We start from the raw sequence: 26,715 nt of genomic DNA, 5'->3' as shown, positions 1-26,715 counted from the left end.
TTTCGAGATCTTTATCCAACACGATGACGACAGAAGAAACTCTACAGGAATCGATCTCCATGAAGATCGAGCGACTCATGACCAACTCATGGAGTGAGACGTAATAACATCTCTCGAGTTGGGACACAAAACATACAATAAGTGGGATGGAAAGAGACAGATGCCGAAGGTTCAAATTGGTAGGCAACACTTCCACGCTTATATAGATGGTGAGTATGGATCAAAGTGGCGAGAAGACAAGTTGCCATGATACCATAACGAGACACCTTAGAGGAGGTGACTCGTGGAAATAACCCCTTAAGTGGCAAAAGAATTACCTTTGATTCAGAGATCATTGAAACTCTCTATACCAGCCTGAGGTAATTCCCATATGATGGTTTGATGGAGTTCGAAGGAGTAGCATACTTGGACTAGTATGGATGATGTGGATTACCTTGTTGAAAACAACACAAGGGATGATTTTAGTAACTGGGGAGAAGCTCGACAGTAGAGAGTGAGTCCACTGTTTGAAAAGCTATAGCATAACCGAGGAAACTGAGAGCAATCCCAGTTAGTGCTGATGATAACACATAGCGCTTGTGCGTGCTCTCAAGAACTTGAGCATTTCCATATTCATCAAGGTTTTACCAATATCCATGTCAAGGATCCTGGCAACACAACGTACTTCCATGATGAACAGCGATGGACGATGCAGATACAAAGGAAGATAACCTTCTCGGATTTCACCTTAGCGGAGCCAAGGAAGCAAAATCAGGATGATCGACCGAGAGACAATTAGCACTCCGCTTCTAATGTTCTCCTTGATGTGCTAGCGCAACCCATTTATTAAAATGGTCTGGTATCTAGAACATCAAGTAAAGGTCGGACTTCGGGAGCTCAAGAATCCATAAGGAATAACTACTGGAATAAATTCTACGGGATCCTTATGGTGAGGTGGCCAACTTCCTCAGTCAAGACACTACAATAGTAGGTCTTCCGGCTGGGTGTATTGGCCATGACATTCACTTTACCGATTACGGGGAGACCAGTATTATAGTTCTCGGGAAACATTCCAACCATCATATCTGCCTGAGATTCAGATCTGGCCGGCGTCAGAATAATCCAGACTCATCAAGTCTAGAAGGAAAAATGAAAGTTTGCAACACAAATCGACGAGATGACATTGTGAGATTCTCAGGAGATGAACTACGATAGAATGCTCCAAAACATGAGCTGGTTCTGCTACAAACATGTGAACACGTTGTCCGAGACAAGCATGACCACATAGTAGTCTTATAATAAAACACTACCGAGTTCAGGTGGGGAACCATCAACGAGGATATCGAAGTCCCTACATAAGTCCGGATTAGCTCTTATGAAGGAACTCCTTCTCCTTGAACAAATCAATCAGTGGCTTGGTGTGATAGGGACACATAGAATGAAGGTTGCAAATCTCCAAACCACAGAATACTTCGCACATATGCATGACTAATTTGGGATGATTCCAGAGGAAGCAAAGCCAACTTTCCCGAATTCACGACGGCAACTTGCATCAATGCACATGAATTAGAGAAAGTCACTTCTTTCATCCGAACATATGCTTCATGCACGGGACATGAAGATAATGCTTATAAAAGTTTCCAACACTAGCTGGATGTTCAACACGAATCATGGATGAGAGAAAATGCTGCTGATGGGCTCAACAACAATTCATCCAGGTTTCCATATGGATGGAATACCACGATTATGTGAGCAAGGTGATAGCATTGGTCAGACCAAAAGATATAATGGTGTATACTCGAGGGATCAACCACGAGTAAGACAACATTATGAACATCATTGGTTTTGATTTGATTTGAGAATAGCCCACACTCAAATCAAAGTTTTGGAAAGACAATAGGTCCAGCAATTGGTCACGGAGATCAATCGATGAAGATATCATCTTTATTCAACACACATATACAAAGAGATATCCCTTTGGAATGAGCTAAGTCAGACAAATCTTTCATCTTCCAACTCTCCAAGTTGTTGTTCAGCTTAACCAACTAGCTCCGGGGTATCCAACATAGACTCTGGGAGAAGGGGTGGTTTAGGGAAAAACCAACTGGATCACGAGCTCAACATAACGGTCAGGGGACAACCTGATGATACTTCCGAGAAGAAATTCGGAAAATCATGAACCACCGATATGTTACTAAGCTCGAGAACAATCTTGCTTTTCAGAGCAAGACGATATGATCAAATAAGCGAGGGATTGGCACAATCCTAACTCATTGATCGAAGTGTGCATCGTGAAATAAGGACTAGGTAGCACGATCAATCTTAGGATGATAATTTAATAACCAACACGCTAAGAATGAGAATATTGTCCATTAACTACCAAGCAACAAAGTTGCTAGGAGTATTGATTTCACACATCATGACTCACTTGTCGGCATTCTGGTTACAATAACACGGGAACCGAGGAATGAACAATGATGGCAAGAAGTATCACTGCGTCAAAAATTTATAAGAGATGGTAATTCCTATGATATTCTTGACATAAATAGGGTAATACTCCAAGGTAGAACAGAACAAAAGCTGGGTTGGCATTTTGATCTGTGGAGCACAACTATTTCGACTCAATCCTGGATATGGATGAGGTACTAGAGTTTGTTTCTCCTAGTCATTCAAGAATAGAATGGCTTGACGGACCACAAGAGTAATAGGTATCGATGAACAAATGCACGCATACTCTTGACTATCAATTGATAGACGAGGGTCGGAATACAATTAAAGAGGGACAACCCAAGAGAACATATAACTTGCTGAGTTGTGGATGCATAGATTAGTATGTCAAACCAAGTTCAACAGGTTTCTTCCAGATAACCCATGCAGAGAAGGTAGGACAGGCAGAGTCGTGGCACAACATCGACAACTCGTCAAGAGCACTCTGGTTGTGATCCTTTGGTTCAAAGAACTTCTGCCATAAATGGTTCATAGTATTTGGAAGAAGGAAATACCACAAACCTCGAGGACTAACAAAAAGGTTACTAATTACCTAAGGGAGCTAGCAAACACTAACAACATGAGGTAAGTAGGGCGAATCTCGGGTTCAAGAACCCAGGAATAGAATACCTACATACTAACTTGCATCACGGGATGATTTCGAGAATACTGGCCGGAATCATCACAGTGGGAACGCAAAACAAGGCTAGATTACTAGATGATCCCCTAAGACACCTAGGGTCATAATAATAATTCCAACATATATGTCGAGGCAATAGAATACTTCAACTCAACAATTGGTGTGATTAACCTAGCCTAAAGGAACATTGAAACCAGAGGGAAAGGATTTTGCAAATGCATCAGATTGTTTAGAAACCTGGGATGACTCGGACAGCATAACGGCTATAAATGCTCGAAAAAGGATTTGAGACATCCTGCAAATGGTGGCATAACCACTCGATCATCATAATATCAAGGTTCTAAGATCAACTATGAATACACGAAGATAGTAGAAACTGAACCGAGGCTTGGATCCAACAATCCTATAAGTCTATAGATTAGTAACACGTGATCCTGATAGAAAAAGGAGAGAGACTAGTTCCATAACCCCGAAGGAAAGATAAGATGACTCAGATCAGAAAAGCATAAGGTATAAGGAGTAAAAAGAGCCTTACGTTCCATCCCACAATCAATTCCCTTATATAACTAAAGAATTTCTAGACTCAACTTCGACCAGTTTGGCTTGGTAATCCTACAGGCAGTCAAGCTCTGATACCAAAGCTGTCAGGACCCCGACTCAATGCCACACCGATCTAGCATGTAACACCTCATATCACTTTGCGGCCTCACGCACGGTATTCCCACGGGTGTCGCCTTACTAGGCCCGGGACCGTTTGCGCCTTTTGGCACATGTATATGATAGTGTCGCTAGCATCCATATGACAAGGAGCCCGGGCTGACATGGCTAGTTGTAAACCCAAAGTGGCACAAACTTACAGGGACATGCATCCATGACCCAGCATCGAACGTGTCGGTCATCAGCGAGTGAATCCAGGCTGTAGCACTGGGCTAGCAGGACTCCGGTGAACCGGGCTGTACTGGGCTAATAGGACTCCGGTATTCATCGCGTGACATTTCCCCGAAGGGACAGACACAGGAACGAAGAAGGACACATGCCGGCCAGCCTAAGTGTTCCGGAGCAGTAGCAAGCTACCATGGCTCAGTGGAAGCACTAGGAGACATTTCCCGGTAAGAGAGGCTACTAAGGATAAATAACTAGATAGTCAGATCCCACACATACCAAGCATTTCAATGACATACACACAATATGCTCGATATGTGCAAATACAACATGGCATCACAACATGACTCTACAACTCAAGTATTTTATTTAGTAGGCTCCGAGGAGCGAGATATTACAAACATATGTCTCACAACCCAACATTCAAAGCATACAAGTCAAAGCCCATGCGGAAGCTTAACATGTATGAGTACAGACAACTACAAATGAAAAAGGCTGAGAAGCCTGACTAACTACCAGATCCTGCCGAGGGCACAAGATTGTAGCTGAGGTAACAAGCTAAACGTCGAAGTTCACGCGGAACTACTAGTGAGACTGAAGTCTCTCTGCAAAAACATAAAATAGGCAAACGTGAGTACAAATGTACCCAGCAAGACTTACATCAGAACTATCTACATATGCATCATTATCAACAAAGGGGATGGTGGAGTTTGACTGCAGCAAGCCGGCTTTGACTCGGTGGCTACCCTGAACTACGACTGCAATGTAACTCTTTTGAGGTGGCGCACACGAGTCCACGTATTCACCATATCAATACACCACTATGGATCCGCTCCCGTCTCCCTACGATAATGCCATCCATAGCACTCACGCTTATCTTGCGTATTTTAGAGTATCCACTTTCACTTGTCTATGAACTGTACAAGCAACCCAGAAGTCCTTTACCGCGGACACGGCTATTTGAATAGATGATGTTACCCTACAGGGGTGTACTTCTTCACACATGCTCTCGCCACTTACCGCCATGTACACGTCATGTATATCCGCAACCTTCAAGCGGAAGCCTGGCGAGGGTGTCGGCCACGACCTCACTAACCACACAAGTCTCTAGTCCAGGTTTATCGCCTATTTGGGTTCCATCCGCAAGGAGATCCGGCCGGGGTGTCGCTCATCGCCCCAAACGATGTGTGTAGGGTTCCCAAGCCCACCATCCAGGTGCCACTTGGTACACCGGGCCACTGTGCCTAGTCTGTCCCAAGCCCACCTGTACCGGGTGCCACTTGGTAGACTACTAACACTACCTACAAACACCAGAAACTAGTTGCAACTCCAGGACAAATATCGAGTCGGTTAATAAGTCGAGAGAGTCAATTAAGGATCCCGATCTGTGGTAGTAGCTATTCATGGATCACAAACACAGAACTCAGTTCCTAAGGACGGCTTCAATGAGACAACCCACCATGTACTCCTACATGGCCTCTCACCGCTACCTTTACCAAATCGTGTTCTCACACTTAGCTCACACATAGTAGGTCATGTTCACACACCTCTGATTCATCCCCGATGAATCAGACCTGACTCAACTTTAAGCAGTAGCAGGCATGACAAACAAGCATGAATGAGTAGGCACAACAGGGCTCAAACAACTCCTACTCATGCTAGTGGGTTTCATCTATTTACTGTGGCAATGACAGGTCATGTAGAGGAAAGGGTTCAACTACCGCAGCATGTAATAGTTGAATCGTTGTTGTCCTAATGCTGTAAAAGAGAGCAGGAGCGAGAGAGTGGGATTGTATCGGAATGAACAAGGGGGTTCTGCTTGCCTGGCACTTCTGAAGATAATATAGTTCTTCATCGGTGTCATCGAACTCATCGTCGGAACCAAGTCTATCGAGAGGGAACAAATACCGGCGACACATAGAAAACACAATCAATGCAATGCAACAATATGATGCATGAATATGACATGGCATAATGAGTGTGTTTTGGCGAATGCAACTTAGAACATATTAAATGAAGTTGGTTTGAACCAAGGGTTCAAATTCAAACTCCATATGTGCTTATTTAAATGCCAATATATTATCTGGCCTAAACAGCAGTCATAAGTTGTTCTAACATGCATGAAAATGGTACATATGGATAGATTGGATTTTTCTGATCATTTTATATATATAAATTATTTCATTAGGAGTTACGGTTGAATTTCTATGATTTTTAGAAGTTTAGGACATTTTGTGGATTTCTTGATTTATTTTAAATATAGAAAATCATTTACTGTCAGCATCGCGTCATGCTGACCTCAGCAGGTCAACAGACCCGGTCCAGGTAAAACCTGATGCGTGGGTCCTGCATGTCAATGACAAAGGCTGGTTAGTGTCGCTGACAGGTGGGGTCGGGTCAACAGCCACGCCAGCAAGTTAGCACTGACGTGTGGGGCCGGTCAATAGGTGACGTGGCTAGGTCAAACTGACCTGTGAGGCTTGTGCGGTTAGTTTAGTCTAATCAGGAGCTTAAGCAGGGTTAATTAAGCCGTGGGGCCCAGTAGTCAGTGACAGAGGAGGGTGGTTAGCCCCGTCATTAGAGCTAATGACGGTGCCACGTCGGCTGCGCCAGCGGTTAGACGACGGCGATGACCCAGGGCGGCGGTGGCTCGCCGGAGTTGCACTAGGGCAGCGGCTGGGTGCACTGGGGGTACCAAGAGGAAGCTCATGCTCCCGCGCATCCGGCGGAGGCAGCAGAAGGTCGCGGGGCGGTCCGTAGCGGCGGGGGCGACGAGTTGGGCGGCGGCCGGAGCTCGGGCTCGAGCGGGACAAGGCCAGGGTGCACGGAGGAAGGCTTGAGTGGTCGCGTTGGGTTTCTTGGGAGGTCCTGAGCACGTTCCAGTGCTTGGACGCAAGCGGCGGCAGCTGTGGCCATGACAGCATCAAGGCCTGCGGCGAGGAGCTCACTGCTCCGGCGGTTGGCGCGGTTAGAGGAAGAAAAATACGGCGGGGTTAGGGGGAGATGAGTCAGGAGCCCACTGGGAGGCGGCGCAGTAGGTCAGCGGGCTCGGGGACGTCCTTGACGCCGCGAATCAACGGCGAGGGGCTCGGGTGCCTGAGGTTGAAGATGACTGCGATGGCGACAGGGCCTGCTGGCGTCTCGTAGCTCGATTGGGAGGACGGGGTGGTTTCGGCGGTGCTTCTGGACTCGGCGGAAGGGTGAGGGGTGCACGATGGCCACGGTGGTGCTTGTCGGTGCGGCGACGGTGTTCTCGGGTGGCTGCGGGGAGAGAACCAGAGAGGAAGAGAGAACCAGGGAGTGAGGGGAAAGGTCGAGGGGGTCCAGGGGGTGTCGTGGCGCTCGGGCCCGTCTCCAGCAGCGAGCAAGCAGGCAGGAGGTGGCGTGCGGTGGCCAGCGCATGCCGGCGCGTGTCGGGCACACGCCCTCCTGCCCACTGGCAGGAGGTGGAAGACGATAGGGTGAGCCCCTGGTGGGCTGGGCCAGAACAAGAGCTGGGCCGGTGCGGCTGCAGGTAGGTGGCCCAGGTAGTTTCCTTTCTCTCTCTCCTTTTTATCTCTTTCTGTTTTCTATTTTTCTGTAGTTGTTTGGGCTTTATTAAAAATACCAGAGCACTCCTAAAAATCCTAAAAATAATTGTGGGCACCTTCTGAAATATATGCAACATCCCACATTTAGTTTCAGAATTATTTGAGCATTTAAATTGTTTATAGCATTCAAATGCCCAAATTCAAATACTTTATGAGTTAATTCAAAAATCCATAAATCGCCAAGAAATATGCTCATCATTTTTGGTAGAGGTTTTCACCTTTATCAAAAATCATGAACATTTCCAAAGGCATTTTGGGTTCATTGAAGATTATTTTAGGTTGAACCTATTTGATTTGATCTGGTGCTAGGGTTTGAACAATCCCCATTTCAGGTTTAAGAGAAATTAAACATGATGCAACACATGACTAGCTAGCGCAGAGCATACCAGAACTAGGGATGTGACATCAATGGGAGGGAGTAAGCCCCATGCATGCATGCATGCATGCAACATGCAACACTCACACGTACACATGGGCGCACGCAACACTCACGCACCCATGTGGCACACAGCACACGACGCAACACACACGCTCACGCTCAAGTGCTCAACCTACTCCCTACGTCCGTGAAAGACTGTACATTTAGAGATTTACACATTGACCAGGGCATAATTAACACCCAAAAGTAGCAGACTTATGTATGCATGCGACCATTTAGATAAGAAGATTAAATGAAGGCCGTTGCATGCTGTAATTAAGGATAGACATGTAGCCTATACCTACGGCACAAGTTGGTGCATTAGTCAATCAATATCAATTTAGATTAAAGGATAAATGCATTGGAAGTGTAGATGTACATCATGTACTACACTCTTTGTTTTATAGCCGATGTACACTCTTTGTTGGAAGACCGAGGGAGGACACATGCATGCACACACATACATAGCCTGGGCGGTTCGCACGCAAGGGTTGGACTCGTGTCGCGCCTGCGTAAAGTTTGGTTTAACTGATTTCTTCGCTCTGCCAACTGACAGGTGGGACCCAAAAACCAGGTGACAATTTAACCAGTCAACAAAGTGCCACGTCGACTATGTGGCCGGTCAGTAGGGTGCAATATGGTGCTCTATGATGAGCTAGTGATCGTATAATCGCCGCAAAACTATATATAGTGACTGTAAAGAGTGTATTGTTACATACGTTGACCACCAGTGTATTTTTCTCATTTCAAATTAAGCCATATTAATCGGAAAGGACGTAGTATGGACTACTACTACTAGTACTAGTACTGCTTTGATGTGTCCCGTCAACTCACCGAACGAGGAGAAGCTTGCTTACTATGCCTCTCCCTCGCCCACGCGCGTGGTGGTTCGCAGGACGAGGAGAGGGTTTTGAATACAGTGCCCTCTCCCTCTCCCTATCCCTCACCCTCGTGGTGGACGTGCAGCAGTTCAATCGGTGTCAGATTGCTAGAAGCATATTGTACTGTAGTATCATCATTGTTGGACCTTCCGAAGAGGCGAAGAGCCAAGTGCAAGGTTCACACGAGTAGGAACTGTTGAACCTCCTGAAGAGGAAAAGAGCCAAGCGCAAGGTTTTATAGGAGTTGTCGTCCTAGTAGGAGTGTACTAAAACTATACCGAACGATGCTACTGTATGATGCCGCCACGTCACGTATATCCAAAGTTGTGCCACCTTTTTTCTCAAAGAGCGTGTTGGAGCCCGTGCAACAACCACACAAGTTGCACGTACACATAACACATTTACTAGTAATAAATTCTAAAGGATAAATGCCAATATGCCACACAACTTCATCTCCAATTCATGTGATAAATTTGTGCACGACTAGTCTACATATATTCACAGCGCTACCGTTCACAATTATCGTACTCCACTTACACGTTATAGATGGGCTACATGTCCTCCTCCAGGTTCTAGTCCCAGGTGTTCTTCATGGATGGAACGATCCATAGCGGTGGGCAACGGGAATCATTGTCGCAGCTTTCTAGTCCGGTTCCACACGATGGAGACTCATCCAAGCTGAAGCGGCATAAATCAGGGATAGCGTGTCCCGGCATGTCGTTCATCCGGCGGTGCGCACTGAAGACACAACCATGCTTCATGAACGGCAGGCCTTCTGTGTCGTGCACGGAAGGTGGCATCCGCTTCACAATGGGGTAGCTGTCCCCAATGAAAAGCGAGTACTCTCCAAGAGTGTTCCTCGGCACCCACGTAGCATCACGGGGGTCAAACTCGGCGCCATTCATCTGGTACACGTGGCATCCCAGATCTGGACACATGGTGACGTACATAGTCAAGGTCCATCCATAATAATGTTGTTCTCAAATATGGCAGTCAGTAATACTGTGCAGCAAATAGTACTACTCCGGTATAGAGGAAGTAAAATAACCGGCTTATTATATATAGCCATTCTTGGCTACATGGATGAGATAGTAAGACGTGGAAAAACAAAAATGGTGGCAGCTGGTGGGTTCAAGTCTTCAAGGGCCTAGCTAGCTATACACGTCCTCCAAGGTAAAAAGTACTCCTACTAGTACTAGAAAGTATACTACTAGTACAACAATGAAAGAGAAGGCGAGAGGGTTAAAAAATGGAATACCTGGGTAGATGCTGACGGTCCGATCGTGGTAGATTGTGTGACCATGTTGCACATCAGTGGTACCATGGGTAACGACTGCGAAGATAGTTGATCCCAATATGCCAAAGTCAGCTACAAGGTTCCAGGTTAGATCGAATCGCGGATGCAAATGCACATCCAGGATCGGCGATCTTATTTTGATCGGGGGATGACTGGTCCCTGCAAAATAATGGAGTACCGTTAGGGATGCAAATGATGGTTTGTGCATTCCGTTTATAATCTCCCGTACGTAGGATGGCAACCAGATGAAACAAGTCCCCTGGCTTGTCACCGTCAAGAAGCGGCCTAGATGGCGCATGGCGTCTTCAAACATGTAGGGGTACAAATCTGCCACCGCCAACATGCGCCAGCCTCTGCCATTACTGCCTCTTGCATTGATGGCAATCCTTATGTCGAACACCGCGATGATATAGTAATCGTCATAGCTACGTCACTTTGTCGACGGGTCCGCAATTGCTATCTTCTTCAATCTCATGTAGGCATCATCATACGTATTCAAGCCGAGCCAGTCTGGAAGGCCGATCCCAATGGTGGAGAAGGCGTCTACCGGAACGGCCGCACTGCTGTGTATGTTGTGCAAAATTATGGTGGTATTCGGCCGGAGGTATGCAAGCCAATCTTCGTTGGCACCAACCCAGACCTATATATAAGACAGTGGGCACCGGAGAAATTACGGGATGGAAATGGAATAACTAAGTCCTACATGATCAAACTCCATTACTGACCTGCTCATCAGACAAAATCCGACTACCTCTCAATGTCGGCAACTCTAGCAGAGTCAACGTGCAACCATGGCCAGGGAGCGGTGGACTGTTCAAAGGATTGTCCCATAGAAGAACCTTCTCCTCGAGGACGCATGGAAGACCAACAAGCATGGCCTTTTCCCAAGACTGTTTAAGCAGAGTCTTGAAAAAGTTGGTGCAGGAAGCACCGAGTCTTGTGGCGGTGAGGACGTCGGAGCGGCGTGCGACTTCTCCCAGAGGATCGTCGTCCAAGGTCTCTCAGCCCCGACGAGGAAGAGAACCGCCTGGCGAATCCATGGGAGCAGCGACGAACTGCCTTCTCTTCGGGGGGAGGGGAACTGGCGAGGAGGAGATAAGAGCGTAGTAACCGCAGGGCCTCGTCCCTTCCAATTGTAGATCGTTCCTCGGTGAAGGGGTGAGGCTATTATTTACTACTAGTACTAGAATTATGGAATGTTATGGGATTGCATTATACTGTAAATAATAGCACTAGTAAGAAATTTTTGGCACTAGGTAGTAGTGTTTGGCGTGGATTAAGAAATTTTGGGTATGTTTTTGCCATTTTTTGTACACGCCAACTAGTGTCAAAAAATGTCTTACATTATGTGACAGAGGAGTACGTACTCGTACTGTAGCAGTACCAGTACTACTTTTCTCAACTAGTAGTGTGATGTACTGTACTTCTAGTCTAGTCTAGTATAGTCACCAGTTTTGAACTCTTGAATCTCAGGGCCAAGGAGCTACAGTTGGAAGTGGAGGGTACTACTGTTCTCTAGAACCATTGCTGTACTATCAATGCAGGGGAAGTACACCTGCGTAGTGGCCTAGTGGGTACTCTTAGTGCTCTATTCGGCCGCTCCTCTCACGTAGCTGGCCTACTCAGCCGCACCTTTAACGCACACACTAGCAGCCTGTTTATTAGCGATGGTTACTGCGGGGGCAAAACATTTGAGTTATTTGATAAAGCGAGACTAGGCTTTTCGCTTCCATTTGTGGAGGTGTAACGGATCTCATCGAACTTTGTTAGTAGTTCCTTATTTATGAATGAGATGAAGCAAAGCTTTTGCCTCTGTTTCAAAAAAAAACACATCAAGAGCAATTTCTTTTATAGTAGAGCCGATAGTGGAGTGAAGTCCATGCGTGCAACGCCACAAGCTACAGAGTAGTAGTAGAGCACTTTATGTACAGAGCCGTATTGCACAATTCCCAATGCCCCGCCATGCTTTTCTGGCTCCTCGGTCTTAATTGGGAGGCGCTAGTTTAAATATGCTACTAGCTGGAAGCTGCAAGCGAGGTGCGGCTAGGGCGAGCACGTGAGCCACGGGATGCTGGGAAGGAAAACCTGTTCACGTGGCTAGGCTGTCCAGTGCACCCAGATTGTGGGGCCGCACGTCCATTTGACTTCAAAACTCAAACTACCCGTGTAAAATATTGGCTCGCAGCAAAGTGTAGTAGTACTATTTTAAAAAAAAGGCCACCGTGTGTTCGGCCAGGATCGAACCCACAAAACGAGGTATACACTCCTGCGACCACTAGTAGTACTCGTTGGAGTACAACGCAACCTAGAATCGCCTTTTGTCGCTAGTAGCATGGTTAATAGTATAGCCAGCTGCTTGCTATAAGCCAGTGCCATGTCATCTATAACCCATCTTATAGCCAACATGTACAATAATAGATCAAAAGAGTGTACTACTTTTTTATTATGTGTCCCACTTCTCATTCTCACAAAGTGCCTAGGAGCACGTGCTAGAGCTGCCGCTGACTCAGCTCTATTGTACTTGCTCTAATAATGCAAGAAACCACTAAAATGCCAAGAAACTACTACCACTTGCATACGTGGCAGACTTAAGATAAGACTACCTTATCAACCATTGTACATGCTCTTACCAACCAAAATCCTCGAGTGACCTCCTACCTCCGGCCCGTCCACCTAGTCATCCTCGGCCATGGGACGTAGCTACCGCCGCCGGCAGAAGGCGAGGTCAAAACTGCCGATGGTGCGGAGCCCATGTTGCGGCAGCCCAGATGCCAGCTCCGTCCCACGCTCGCGGCCGCTAGCTAGCCAAGATAGCTCCGTCCAGCTGCTTGTCTGCAAGGTTTTCTAGCTAGATTAGCACGACAGCGCAGTGGCTTGCTCATGCGCGCCGCGCTAAGCCCAGCCATCTTGCTCGAGCGAAGGCTTGCGCGGCGGCTTGCTCGCTCGTGAGTCACGCTCGGGCCAGCCTGCCAACCCGTGCGGAGGCTAGCGCGGTGTCCGGCCCGTCTGGCGGAGCGGCGGCCAACTCGCTCATCACCGGCGCCACCGACGAACATGCATCAGTACTGTTTGAAGTAATGTTCAGGAAAAATAATGATTTGAGGCGGAATAAAAGGATAGAAGGTCAGATATGGGTCCCTCGTGTCAACGGTCAAACAAAATGTGTTTGTTTAAGATGCCTCATCAGCACGGATGTGTGTGCCAACCCTGTCATAAATGGGTTTAAACGAACCTAATCGGTAGGAGTACTTGGTAGTTTTTGGCGTGGATTAAGAAATTTTGGGTATGTTTTTGCTCTTTTTTGTACAATAGATTCTTACTAGGGCTGGTTGAAAGTGGTAGTTTTTTGTTAAATACTCTACATATTGTAAGTAGGAGTGAAAGTTAAGCTTTGGAAGCCAATAAGCAAGGCTAGTTACATAGTGCATATGTGTACATGATTGAAAGTAAATATCAACCATGAGTGACTAATATCTTGATGGAAAACTCGAAACTATGGAATACTAGGAAAAAATGCATGGTTGCAAATACTAGCAATGTTCATGTCCGTTGCAACGAATCATAATTGGAATAATACTTACTCACAAACTTGGTACAAAACACTCTAATTTTCATATACATATGTCACTAGAGATATATTATGTTTCAATTAGAATAATTCCTTGGGCTGTTTTGGTGAGGTCAGGGAGGGATGTGGTTGGTTTTAAGATACTAATTATGGGTTTTTCTGCAAATTGGTAGACAAGTGGGATGTTGGTGAGAAAAGGCAACAACTTACCTCACAGTCGTTAGATGTAGATCTAATGGTCAGAAACGACGGATGGCAGACACACCAGCATCACCAACTTAGTCTTGTGTAGGTGTACTGGCAAGATCCGTGCATTGCACGGAACATCAAGATGCATTTTTTATAAAACACTTGTTGTGATTGACCCTTGCGGGAGTAATCCCATGTGTCAAAACTAATGATATCTCGAGAAATATGAGATAAGGTGAAGAGGAGTGGGGTGTGGTGGTGGTTGGTCGTCAGACTGAGCGGAGGCATGGGGATTGACGACGCCGGCAGCGGCCACCAGGCCAGTATGTTCCAGAGGCTTCCTTTCTTAATTGCTCAACAATGAGGTTTGTTGGAGATAAGGATGAACGAGGGAAGGCCTTGTCTACAAATGTGGAGAGGGCTGCGGGTATCTTTTAGTTTAATTTCCATCAGTCAGATATAGATCGGATGGTCTATATTGCAAGATGGCACACGTACCATCATCACCAACTCGGTTTTTTATAAGAGAAGAAATATAAGTATGGAGATACATATGTATTATCGATACTTGCTTCTGTAAACTAGCATCTACATTCTATTCAACGCCTCGACATGTGGGGCCTTAGCAGAATGACTTCTCGACTGTGTAAAACAAAGATTTTCCCGTCGCCGACAAGGAGGGGGTGACGGCAGCGCGCTTTTTGGCTTGCTCTAGTCCTAGTAGTCATACTAGGTGGTCTAAGCACGTGTAGATTTATTCTTTTTCATGTCTCGTGTTCGCCGTACTGCCACGACTGTTGATGAATAGACGATAAGTTATTAACGGTGAAACCCTTGTTGAGCGTGTTTGCGAGAGAGAGACAGAGAGAGAGACAGTGTGTGTGTGTGATATGTTAGATACTGAGGCAATGATAACAGATTCTTTGTGTCTATGTGTGTGGAGGATAGAGAGAGACATGTACATGGGGCTTTGTGTTGTGTAACATGGAGACACATATACATAATTAGAGAGTGAGTTTGTGAGATACACATGCGGACATGAGGAGAGATGATGATCCAGATAAATGGGTGTTTGTGCGTGTCTGTGTGTGCTTGTGCACGTGTTTGTGTGTGAGACGGAGAGAGTGTATGTGGAGTAGAGAGACCACTGATGATGTAAACCTAGTATAATGGAAGGGGGAATGGTGTGACATGTGTAGTAGCGAGATAGCACAGGTGCGGGCGGGGGGAGCAGACAATTTGGAAGAGACATTGTGACAGCCTGGTTTTTGCCCTCTCTTATTTGCTTGAGTTTTCATTTGAATTTTTTTGAAACTTGGAGTTCTTGAATCTTTTCATATGGACTTAAACACTTGGGCATCCTTGGCTTTAACCCAAGTGCTTCACTTCCCTCCTAGACATCATTTCACTTCCGACCCACCCCAAAATAATCTTTGAAATATTTTTCTTAAATGAAAAATATTCTTTTTCTCTCAAAAACCCTAAGTCAGATCTGTTTGCTTCAAAGCAACCCCAATTTTTATGGCTTAGAAAAATCTGAGATAATTCACAAATATTCTGTGAACCCTAGGGCACCTTCCCGAGCAAAAATATTTCATCACTTTTTTGGAATATTTTTGCTATAGAAAATATTTTCTGTTCTGGACAGAAATGGTGGTTTCTACAGCAACTACCATTTTACTTGCTCCATTTGACCTAAAATTTCTTGTGCATATTTACCTTATTAACTCTAAGCTAGCCTCCAAAGAACAACTCCAAACTCCCATCCATTTGACCACTGTAACATCACAAACTTACTGGCCAGAAACTTACATGGCTTGTAAAATCTTCTCTACTGCACCTGGATCCAAACCAAACTGTGGTACACTTAAGAACCACCACGAACAACATGCCAGACATGATTTTTGGACGAAGGCTGGCCTGAGAAGAGAGTTCGCGTGGTGACCACGCGTGTCCATGATGCCAGGCATGCGTGTCGACGTGCTCTGGATGATGCCGAACGCTCTATTTGCGCGTGCTCGCTTCCATCGTCTCCCCGAGCGTGCCAAACCATGCCACCATCATCATCTCGACGTCCTTTACCCCTCCCTGGCGCTCGCCGACGCCGGAGCTCGCCGCAGCGAGCACGGGCAAGGTTCGGCCAGCCCAACAGTGCGGAGCGCACTGTGCTCGTCGCCATCCTCTTGATCCTGTGCTTGTCTCCGTCCGCCCGCAGTGGCCGCGTGACCTCCGTCGCCTTCTCCCCCTCTCACTGACGCCTCTCGTCGCTGGGCGCCATGGACAGGTGTCCACCAGCAGAGCCCGAAGCACCCTCGCCGCTCGCCTATAAATAGAGCCCCCCAGCCTCCTTGAGCACCATCCAGCCCTCACACACACTTCACGACTGTGTAGGAAGCGTAGCCCGGCCGGGCAGGCCTCGGGCCGCTCTTCCCAAGCTCGAGCTCGCCGGCGATCCCCTCTAGTCTCTGCGGTAGCTCCAGCCCCTCCCAGGCCTGGGCAACCCCTCCAAGGCCTCCGCCTCTCTCCGGTGAGGCCGTCTTGCCCGCCTGGTGCCCCTGGAGTGGCTTCTGCTCGCCGTCTTCCTCAACTCCGACGACCTCCACGTTCTGCCTCCGCCTGCGAGGCTGATTCCGATGCCGTCCGACCGCCCCTAGCTACGCTACGGGTACGGGCAGGTGCGCCTCAACCCCCTCTTGCCATCCCTCCCTCTCGTTTTGGCCAAGGAGCACTCGTCGCCGGCGAGAGCTCCGATGAAGCCGCGGCCGCCTCTGTTTCTTTCTCCCCTTCCCCCACCAGACTAGCGGGGCCCGCTAGTCAGCCACTTCATACGCGCGCGAAGCGGTACGAGTGGTGGCGCCCCTGGGCTTTACGCCTTCGACGTCACCCCCCCAGTCTATTTCTTTTTTTCAAATTCATTTGAATTTACAGAACACTTTAAACAGTTATAACTCTTCAACCATAAGTCCAAACGAATTGATTCTTTTTGCATTGTGTTATTTCAAAAGAAATCTAGCAGCTCACCAAAGATGAGATTTTTCTGAGCTGTTTAGAATTTCTGGTGATTTTCAGAAGTGTTCTTGATATTTTCTTTTTGTGTTTAAAATTATTTTCAGAAGGTGAGGCTTGTCTTGAGGATCACCAAGAGGCTTGTGAACCTCATCAGCACTAAGGCAAGCCACAGCAACATTTTCATGGTGCCATTTCAATATTTGTGATTTTCTTACTTGAATGAAATGATTAATCCATGCATTTAAATAATTATTGAGTTATTTGTAAATTGTTAAATATTGGTTAGTTGTTATGCTTGATTTACAGAATGGTTGAAACTAGTTTAGTGGATAAAGCAAGTTAAGATTTATTTGAGGTGATGTTAGAAATAATTTTGTTATGCATGTTAGTAATTATTTAAAGCTATGTTTTTGCCTTCTTAGATTGATAAAAAAATTGTTAGAAAATATTCTGTTAAATACTTGTTTAATCATATTACTTGTCTTACAGAATATTTGGACCCATTTTAGTGATAAAGAAATTAAGAGTTTGTCGTGGTATTCTCACGGGGGGTGTTGCAAGACGACATATGCCACAAGGTGGCTTCATGTGAGGGCAAGACTGCTGCCGGAATATCCAGGGACGGGTATGCGAGTAGCACGCGCTAGTTTACCCAGGTTCGGGGCTCTCCGGAGAGATAACTCCCCTACTCCTGCATGTCTGAGTATATCTGGTATATCTGGTACAGAGTGCTCCTTGAGCTGTATCTGAGCTCAGTGCTATGGGCATCTGGCTTTGTATATGCCTCATATGTGGCATGCTAGTGGCCGGCCATGCTCATGGCCGTGATCATGCACGTGGGTGCTCATGCGTGAGTCCCTCCCCTGATGGATGGATGGAGCTAGCTTATATAGGCATGGCTAGCTTGATATGTAAGCTATGTGGGTAGCTTAGGAAGTAAGCTAGGTAGGCATGGTGGGGTGTCATCCTTGTCCCCTGGGTCACTTCATAAATAGTTCCAGGGGACAAGTGACACTGTACATGATGGCTGGGGTGTCACATGAACAGTGCCAGGTACGGTCGTCACGTCGGGGTCACGTCGGGCTGCAGTTGGCAGTCGGCCTGGTGGCGCAGTCGGCAGCCAGTAGTCGGCAGCCAGCAGTCGGCCTGGTGGCGCAGAAGGCAGTCGGCAGTCGGCCTGGTGGCGCAGTCAGCAGCCAGCAGCCGACCGGGAAGTCGGACTGAGGGGCTTTGCTAGCCCCGATGTCTTGAAATATCGTCTCGTCGTCTTCGGGGTATCCGTGTCCAATTACTCCGACAGTAGCCCCCAAGCCTCCGGGCAACTTGGCAAAGTTGGGCGAAGGTTTTTTGGCGAGTGTTCATGGAAATTATCATGCAAAAAGACGAAGTTAGTCCACGCAGATATATCAAATGTTTGCTTTCAGCATTGCAAGTGTTATGCGGAGGGTGCCGACTCAGTTTCGTCCGAGCCCCCTTGATCTTTTTCGTGTTCCCTCCGCTTTTTGGCTTGTGCTCTCGCTCGCCGGACAGCCGCTCTGCGGTCTGTGGCTGAGAGTGGGCCGTGAAGCGGAGTGTACAGTACTCAGAGTCTAGGAGCAGATTTAACCGAGCAGATACTCATAAAGGAAACGGTCGGGTCGCCCGAAGCGTTTTTCTTCCCGGACGTTTTTGGTGGCCTCCAACTTTCACTCTTCCTAGTCGGACAGCCGCTCTGCGGTCTGTGACTGAGAGTGGGCCTTTGGTACCGCGCACGCTACTAACCCGTCTGCGGGAACTAACATCTCAGGCCAAGCGGCCAGCCCCCGGGCCAACTCTGGCTGGCACCGGGGCGAACAGTGATGCAACTGTAATAAAATGCGGAGATAGCCCCCGAGCATCGCTCGGGGTTATCCGTGCTCTTGCGGTGCAAAAATATGCGGGTGAGGAGCTCACATTGATTTTCGTGTAGTCGCGGTCGTCGAAGACAGCCGGCGCGACTCGGCGCTCGCGGAGTGCGCCGGCGCACCCGCTGGGTGTAGCCTTCGAGCCCTCCGGTGCTCGAAGGGGGGTCCCGGCCGGTCAGGCTCGACCGGCCAGGCGGTGAGGCATCTTGCAAAGCCCTTTTTCTTCTTCTTCTCTTCTGCCGGCTGCTGGCAGCCGGACAAAACTCTTCTCTTGTCTGCAATCTTCGCGGGGGCGCGCCAGCGCACCCGCTGGGTGTAGCCCCCGAGATTCGGGCCGACTGCTGAGCAGTTGGACCGGATCTCCCAACAACTACTTTGTCTTCTTCCTTTTTTCTCGTCAGCCGGCTGTGCGCAGCCGGACCGACTCGTCGATCGGCCAGGCAGCAAAGCGGGCAGACGAACCAGCCGGCCGAGCGGCAACGCGGACTGTTGAACAGAGCAGTCGGCGGACTGCAGTCTGCAGAGTCGGATCCTTCCTTTTTTTTTTGACAACCGGCCTGGGAACCCGGCCTTTTGACTTGGATCTTTCTTTTTGTTTCTTGTCCCAGCCGGCCTCTTTCTTTTTCTTTCTTGTCCCAGCCGGCCTCTTGGACAGTCGGCTTGCGACTTGCGACGAGTGGAGCGACGGGAAGCCGTCAGCCGGCTAGGCGTGCCGGGTGGTGGGCGAAGCCGGGTAGCGGGCGGAGCCGACCGTCCGGGTGCGGAGCTGAGCCGGATGGCGCGAGGCGGCAGCCGTCTGGAGAGCAAGCCGACAGGCGGGAGCCGGTGCGGATGGGGCCCGACGCGGGAGGCGGCAGCGGCAACCTGGCCGGCGCGGGACGCGGAGCCGGCCAGAGGAGCCGGCGCGGCGACCCGGCGTCCAGGCGCAGGCGAAGCCGGACGCACCGCGGGGCAGTAGCGGGGCGGACCCGGCGAGACGGCTGGGTGGGCGAGGCGACCCGGGGGCGGCAAGCCAGCCATCCGGGTTGCAGGCGGACTGCACACAGCCGGCACGCGGGCAGTCGGCGAGGCGGCCAGGCGGGTACGGAGGCGGAGCCCGGCCGCGGCGACGCGGGCGCACAGGCAGGGGTGGGTACTGCCGTGGAGGGGCGGCCGGCGAGGCCGGGTCGGCGAGGCGGAGAAGTGGTGAGGCGCAGCCGACACGTGCGCGAAGCAGCAGGCGGGGCGAGGTGCTGTGCAGAGCCAGCGGGAGCCGGAGCCGTCGTGGCTAGCCGGTCGGAGGCGCGGTACGAGACGCGGACGCGCGCGGGGTGGAGGTCTCCGGTGCGAGGACGGCAACGCGAGCCCGGGGCGGAGCTGGCGCGCGACAGGCGGAGCCGGACCCGGCGGCGGCGACGAGCCGGAGGCATGGCGCGGCAGTCGTGGAGGCGGATTGCACAGGGACGGGGCAGAGGGGCAGAGGCGCTCGCGCGCTCGTCTCCACGTGAGCAGGACAGCCGCCCTGCAGGGAGGCGTGGTCGATGCAGGGAAGGAGCGGCGAGCCGGAAGCGAGTCTGACGGTCCCGCGCAGCTTGGTGCGGTGGACAGAGCAGCGTTGCCGCGGGTGCTGGCGCGAGCCGCTGGCAGAGGTAGCGGCCATGGCGAGGCGAACAGGCAGGTAGCGGCTTGGGCGGTGGAATTGGGGTAGCCACGGCATGGTGGTGGAGCGGAGTGAAGCGACGTGCGCGAGGCAGGAGAAGACGGAGCGAGCAGCGGCGCTTGAGCGGGCGAGAGCGGCGCTTGGTGGAGCAGTGTATGAGTCAATACACAGGGAATATCTAGGTAGTGTCTGACTTGTGCATGGATGGTTTGACCATTGTTGACTAGCATCTAGCTAGCTCGCAAAGATGGCATGTGGAGAAGCTAATGTGCGTTCCGCCCAGAGTAAGGCGTAGCACGGAGAGGAGCAAACGCGAGCGGCGCGTGGATGGAGGTGGCCAACCGAAGCAAGGCACCGCGCGCGGCGCGCGCGCGGACGAACGGCCGGCATCGCGTCGATGGTGATGACGAAGGCGGCGAGGCCAACGACGAGGACGCGCCGTCCCGCATGGCCGCTCCGGGGGCGGGTCGAAGTCGAGCCCCCGAGCGCTACCGGAGAGACGGCGCGACGTCGCGGCGGAGATGACGAAGATGGTCCCGCCCGGACTGCGAAACCAGCAGCAGCGCGGTAGCATAGTACCGCCCCACGGTGGGCGCCAAATGTCGTGGTATTCTCACGGGGGGTGTTGCAAGACGACATATGCCACAAGGTAGCTTCATGTGAGGGCAAGACTGCTGCCGGAATATCCAGGGACGGGTATGCGAGTAGCACGTGCTAGTTTACCCAGGTTCGGGGCTCTCCGGAGAGATAACACCCCTACTCCTGCATGTCTGAGTATATCTGGTATATCTGGTACAGAGTGCTCCTTGAGCTGTATCTGAGCTCAGTGTTATGGGCATCTGGCTTTGTATATGCCTCATATGTGGCATGCTAGTGGCCGGCCATGCTCATGGCCGTGAGCATGCATGTGGGTGCTCATGCGTGAGTCCCTCCCCTGATGGATGGATGGAGCTATCTTATATAGGCATGGCTAGCTTGATATGTAAGCTATGTGGGTAGCTTAGGAAGTAAGCTAGGTAGGCATGGTGGGGTGTCATCCTTGTCCCCTGGGTCACTTCATAAATAGTGCCAGGGGACAAGTGACACTGTACATGATGGCTGGGGTGTCACGTGAACAGTGCCAGGTACGGTCGTCACGTCGGGGTCGCATCGGGCTGCAGTCGACAGTCGGCCTGGTGGCGCAGTCGGCAGCCAGTAGTCGGCAGCCAGCAGTCGGCCTGGTGGCGCAGTCGGCAGTCGGCAGTCGGCCTGGTGGCGCAGTCAGCAGCCAGCAGTCAACAGTCGACCGGGAAGTCGGACTGAGGGGCTTTGCTAGCCCCGATGTCTTGAAATATCGTCTCGCCGTCTTCGGAGTATCCCTGTCCAATTACTCCGACAGAGTTGTTGATAGTAAAATCTTTTCAAGCATATGATAAATTTATCGGAGTTACTTTCTTGCATAATAAATTAATAAAACTTGTTGCAAAATATTTTGGTTAAGTTGTGAGTCATTTTGAGCAAGTAGAGTAATATGACTTGTTGACGTTTATGCTTGGTGTGTATATGGATGACATCGGTCATTTTTCTCATTATCTAATGCATGTGTTGTTTTACATTTCGCGCATGCTATGACACCGGTCATTTTAGTTTAATGTTGAACCTGAATATAACTCAACTTGAATATACCGTTGACTGGGTCATGGTGCCGCTGAATCGAGTTTCTTTCCAGTGCAACCACATTTGCCTTTGTGGGCAGGCCTTGATTCGGTCCATTGACACGGCCTCTGGTCGATGCCTCCAACTAGGGAAGGTTATGTCGTGCTTGCCCTGGCCCGGTAAGCAGGCATAATCTTGTGTGCTCGTTGATGAGATTATGGTACCGAGTCCCCGAGTGGGAGTGTTTTGACCATGACGGTGGTCGGGTGTCTTTGGTAGACACGGGGCCACCCAGGACCAGCCCGTTGGGGATTTGGGTCGGAGTGGCCGGGAGAGTGCTGTGGCAATGGAAGGGCTTTGTCGGAATGCCGTTGGTCCACCCGAATGGGAGTGCGAGGCCATGGGTTCCGTGGTGTGGGTACAGTGTGCTACCTCTGCAGAGTGTGTAATCTATCGATAGCCGAGTCCACGGTCACGGACACCTCGTAGTAGGTCCCACCATGAGTCAACGTCTAATAAAATTGCACACTAAGCTATGAACTTTGCATTGTTAATGGATGGCAGAAAGGCCATCGAGGCATTTGGGACCAAATGATGGTCGTGGTTGTGATCGCCGTGAGGATCACGAGTTGTTCATGAGAAAGACCACTTTGGTGGTGTGTTTGTGATCCAGAGATGATCACAGTTGGTAAGCTATCCCGAGGGACGTTCGAGCATGATCACATCATGTTGACATATAGTGTTGCATTATTAATAATTGATTAAATATCATGATATTGTTTGTCATTATGATTATGCCTGTTGTGAGCTTGTAAGTACATTCAATGTACTGACCTAGCGTGTCATGCCAAATTTCAGGAAAGTATCGTTGGAGAGGAGCGATGTTTGAATCTAGATCGTGTCCACATCAGTGTCCCTGTGATATGGAGCTTCCGCCACGACGTTATTCCACTGCCACGTAGTTGTTCGGGTCGAGGCCCCTTTATGTTCACTAAATAATGTACATATTGTTCAGCCGCACCGAGTGTGCCGCTTGGCCTCGATAGCTGTTGTAATGTAAACCCTGTTCCGCTAGCATCAATAAAGCAGTTGTTTTTCTGTACCAAGATGTTGTGTGTTGCCACAAGACATGTTCTCTGGGCTGGCAATGCATGGTAAACCGATCGCTCTGAGCCGGGGTGCCACAACGCTTGGTATCAGAGCCGTGCTGACTTTAGGCCACGCTAGACTACGACGTGTTAACTGGACGCTAGACATGAGTAAATTTGAGAGCCGCTAGCAGCTATAGCTGGTTGTTGCATTATAGTCATTTGACTATTATTGTTATGCTAACCTGCTAATGGTTGTGAGTGTAGATGGCTCTGATGCCGTATCCGTGCCAATTGCAGCTGATGCGGTACACGTCACTGCACCTTTTCCGCAATGTGTAGCGTCGGTTGTACCCTCACGGGGACGACCCAGTCTACCGTGTGTACCGGGAGCATCTAGCAAACTCAGTGTATGAGTATCACGCCGTGGTTACTCTGCGCACCAGTTCCGATTCCGGCTCTTACACTCGTACTTCTCGGAGCGGTTACGCCTCCACCGCTTCTCAGGCTGTCCAGTTTGCCGCATTTGAGGTCCTTGTCGAGCTTCATTATACCGAGGTCCAAATGCAGTACCACCCAGGTTTCTATTACTACCCATCTCTGCACAACAACGGTCGTGTCCGTTTCCCTCTCATTGATCCGGAGTCTGATAGTGTTGCTAGCCACTTTGCTCGCTACATAACTGCTAGCTATCTGATGATCCACGAGCTGGCTCGAGAGCTGACTCGTACTCGTACTGCTTTAGCCGCTACTTTGGTCACTTCTAGATCCGCCACTACTCCGTCTTCACTGGGATTTACCCCTTATGTCCCTGTCTGTTCTGGCTCCCCTATTTCGCCGGTTACTCCCCCGAGTAGCACAGGCGTCTCGGCCGTGAACCCTCTCAGTACTCCTGCCGAGTGGGTCTCACTTCTCTCTACCCCTGTAGCCCCGATGCTTCATCCTACCCCTACCCCTGAGGCAGAGCCCTCGAGGCAGCGTCGTCGTGTTACCTTTAACCCGACGGTTTCCGTTAACCATGTCAGTTCGGGATCCGAGACCGCTTCAGGGGAGGACGTCGCAGCACCAGCAGAGCAGTAGTATATTTGAGTATTCGCAGTTGCCTGGATGATGTATGGATGTAGTCATACGAGTTATGATGTTTCATTGCATGTATGAGAGTAGTGAACCACTCATGTTGTTTACTTTTCATGTATGAGTCTATGTATAATTATGATGAGACTTTATTCGCCGTATTTTTCGCTCTTCTGCTTTCTTCCGGCATTTGTCGCTGGCTTTTCCCCAATTTTATTTTTCGGTGTTTCTCATCTCGATTGTGTTGTCTTGGGGAAAAATTCACAATAGGATGACACAGGGAGGCAGCAGTAGCAACGTTTGTGAGGGAACTCCTGTTCGTCGTTCCGCACGACAGGCAGGACATTCTCCCGAGCCGTACGTTCAGCCACCACCTCCACCGCCTGATCCTCCCTCCACCGAGAAAATTTTGCGTATGTTTGAAGAGAAAAGGAACGATGATCTGATTGAAATATTGAGAAGTGTTCAAGCCATGGTTGGACAGAATGGAGATCAGTATGGTCATCACTCAAAGTTGTCAGATTTTCAGAGGACCAATCGACCCAGCTTCAGTCAGATTGTTGACCCATTGGATGCAGATGATTGGTTGCGCACAATGGAGAAAAAGTTTGAGATTGCTCGTACTGAAAGAAATGATAAAGTTCCATTTGCAACTCATTACCTTGAAGGCGCAGCTGCCATATGGTGGGAAAATACAAAGCCCATGTGGCCGATTGATGAGGAAATCACCTGGGAAAAATTTAAAGATAAGTTCCGAAAATATCATATCCCTACTGGAGTTATGAAGGCCAAGCTGCGTGAATTTCTCATGCTCGTCCAAGGAAATCCGTCTGTGGCTGAATATCTGCAGAAATTCAATCATTTGGCCCGTTACTCTTTGTATGACGTGGCCACCGAAGAAAGGAAGATTGACAGATTTCTTGGAGGTTTAAATCCGCAACTTCGGTGTGCTCTCAATATGTTTGATTTCACGGATTTCCAAACTCTAATGGACAAGGCGTTCATTGCTGAATGGGAGCACCAGCTCATATCAAATAATAGGCCTGCTAACGACAACAAGTGCAAGTTTGAGCCAAAGAAGGATGGGCAACCTGTACAAAAGGCTCATACCTGGCAGCAAACTCAGGTGGAATACATGCCAAATTGGAAGCAGAATGTTAACAAGACCACCACTCAAGTCAAGAATATTGTGGCCAACCCAATGCATGAGGAGCGTCAGCGCAATAATTCTTGTTTCATTTGCGGGCAGCACGGACATTATGCCAAGCAGTGCCCCAAGAACAACAAGATATGAATGCCCTAAGCAGGCCACAAGTCAACTTTATGGAGTCATGTCCAAACCAGCAAAACTTCACCGGGCACATGCATCATACCTCAGCCGATGAAGCCCAAGAGAAGCCAGAAGTCGTCATTGGTATGTTTTCTGTTAAGGACATACCTGCCATAATTTTATTTGACTCTAGGGCTTCCCATTCTTTTATTTCTCGGAGTTTTGTTGCCCAAAACAATTTTCCTTGCGCAATTATGGGAAAAAATATGCTGGTACAAACCCCGGGATCTATAATAAAGAGAAATCTGGTCTGCCGTGATCTGGAGATCAATATCAACGGGGTCTACTTTCCAACATCTCTGATAATCATTGAGTCTGAAAAGTTGGATATTATATTGGGTATGAATTGGTTGACCAAATATCAAGTTTGCATAAACTGCGCAACCCGAGAAGTCAATCTAACCAGTCTGAATGGGTAGCTCACCAAATTCTATGCTCGCAAGAATATACCCAAGCTAGAATTAGTGTGCACTGCTGTGGTCGAATTGGAATTTATTCCTGTGGTCAGTGAGTACCCTGATGTGTTTGCAGAAGAACTACCAGGCATGCCACCAGATCGGGAACTGGAGTTTGCAATAGATCTTGTGCCCGGAACTGCACAATTATACAAGAAGTATTACCGGATGCCCTCATCAGATTAGTGGAGGTAAAGAAACAGCTTGACGAATTACTCCAGAAAGGTTATATTTGTCCCAGCTCTTCACCGTGGGGATCACCTGCAATTTTCGTGGGCAAAAAGGATGGTAGTCTCCGTATGTGCATAGATTACCGCCAGCTGAATGAGGTCACCATCAAAAATAAATACCCGCTGCCAAGGATTGATGATCTATTTTATGAGCTCAGTGGGGCTAAAGTATTCTCAAAAATCGATTTACGGACCGGCTATCATCAGCTTAAGATTAAAAAGGAAGATATTCCTAAGACCGCATTCACTACTCGGTACGGTCTTTACGAATATACCATGATGTCCTTTGGTCTCACCAATGCCCCTGCTTTCTTCATGCATATGATGAACAAAGTATTTATGGACTTCCTCGACAAATTCGTGGTAGTCTTCATCGATGAGATCCTCATTTACTCCAAGGGTGAAGAAGAACACAAGGATCACCTCCGAGCAGTACTACAA

This window comes from Triticum dicoccoides, chromosome 5B, assembly GCF_002162155.2.
Source record: "Triticum dicoccoides isolate Atlit2015 ecotype Zavitan chromosome 5B, WEW_v2.0, whole genome shotgun sequence".
Classification (NCBI taxonomy): Eukaryota; Viridiplantae; Streptophyta; class Magnoliopsida; order Poales; family Poaceae; genus Triticum; species Triticum dicoccoides.
This window is presented reverse-complemented; position numbering follows the sequence as displayed.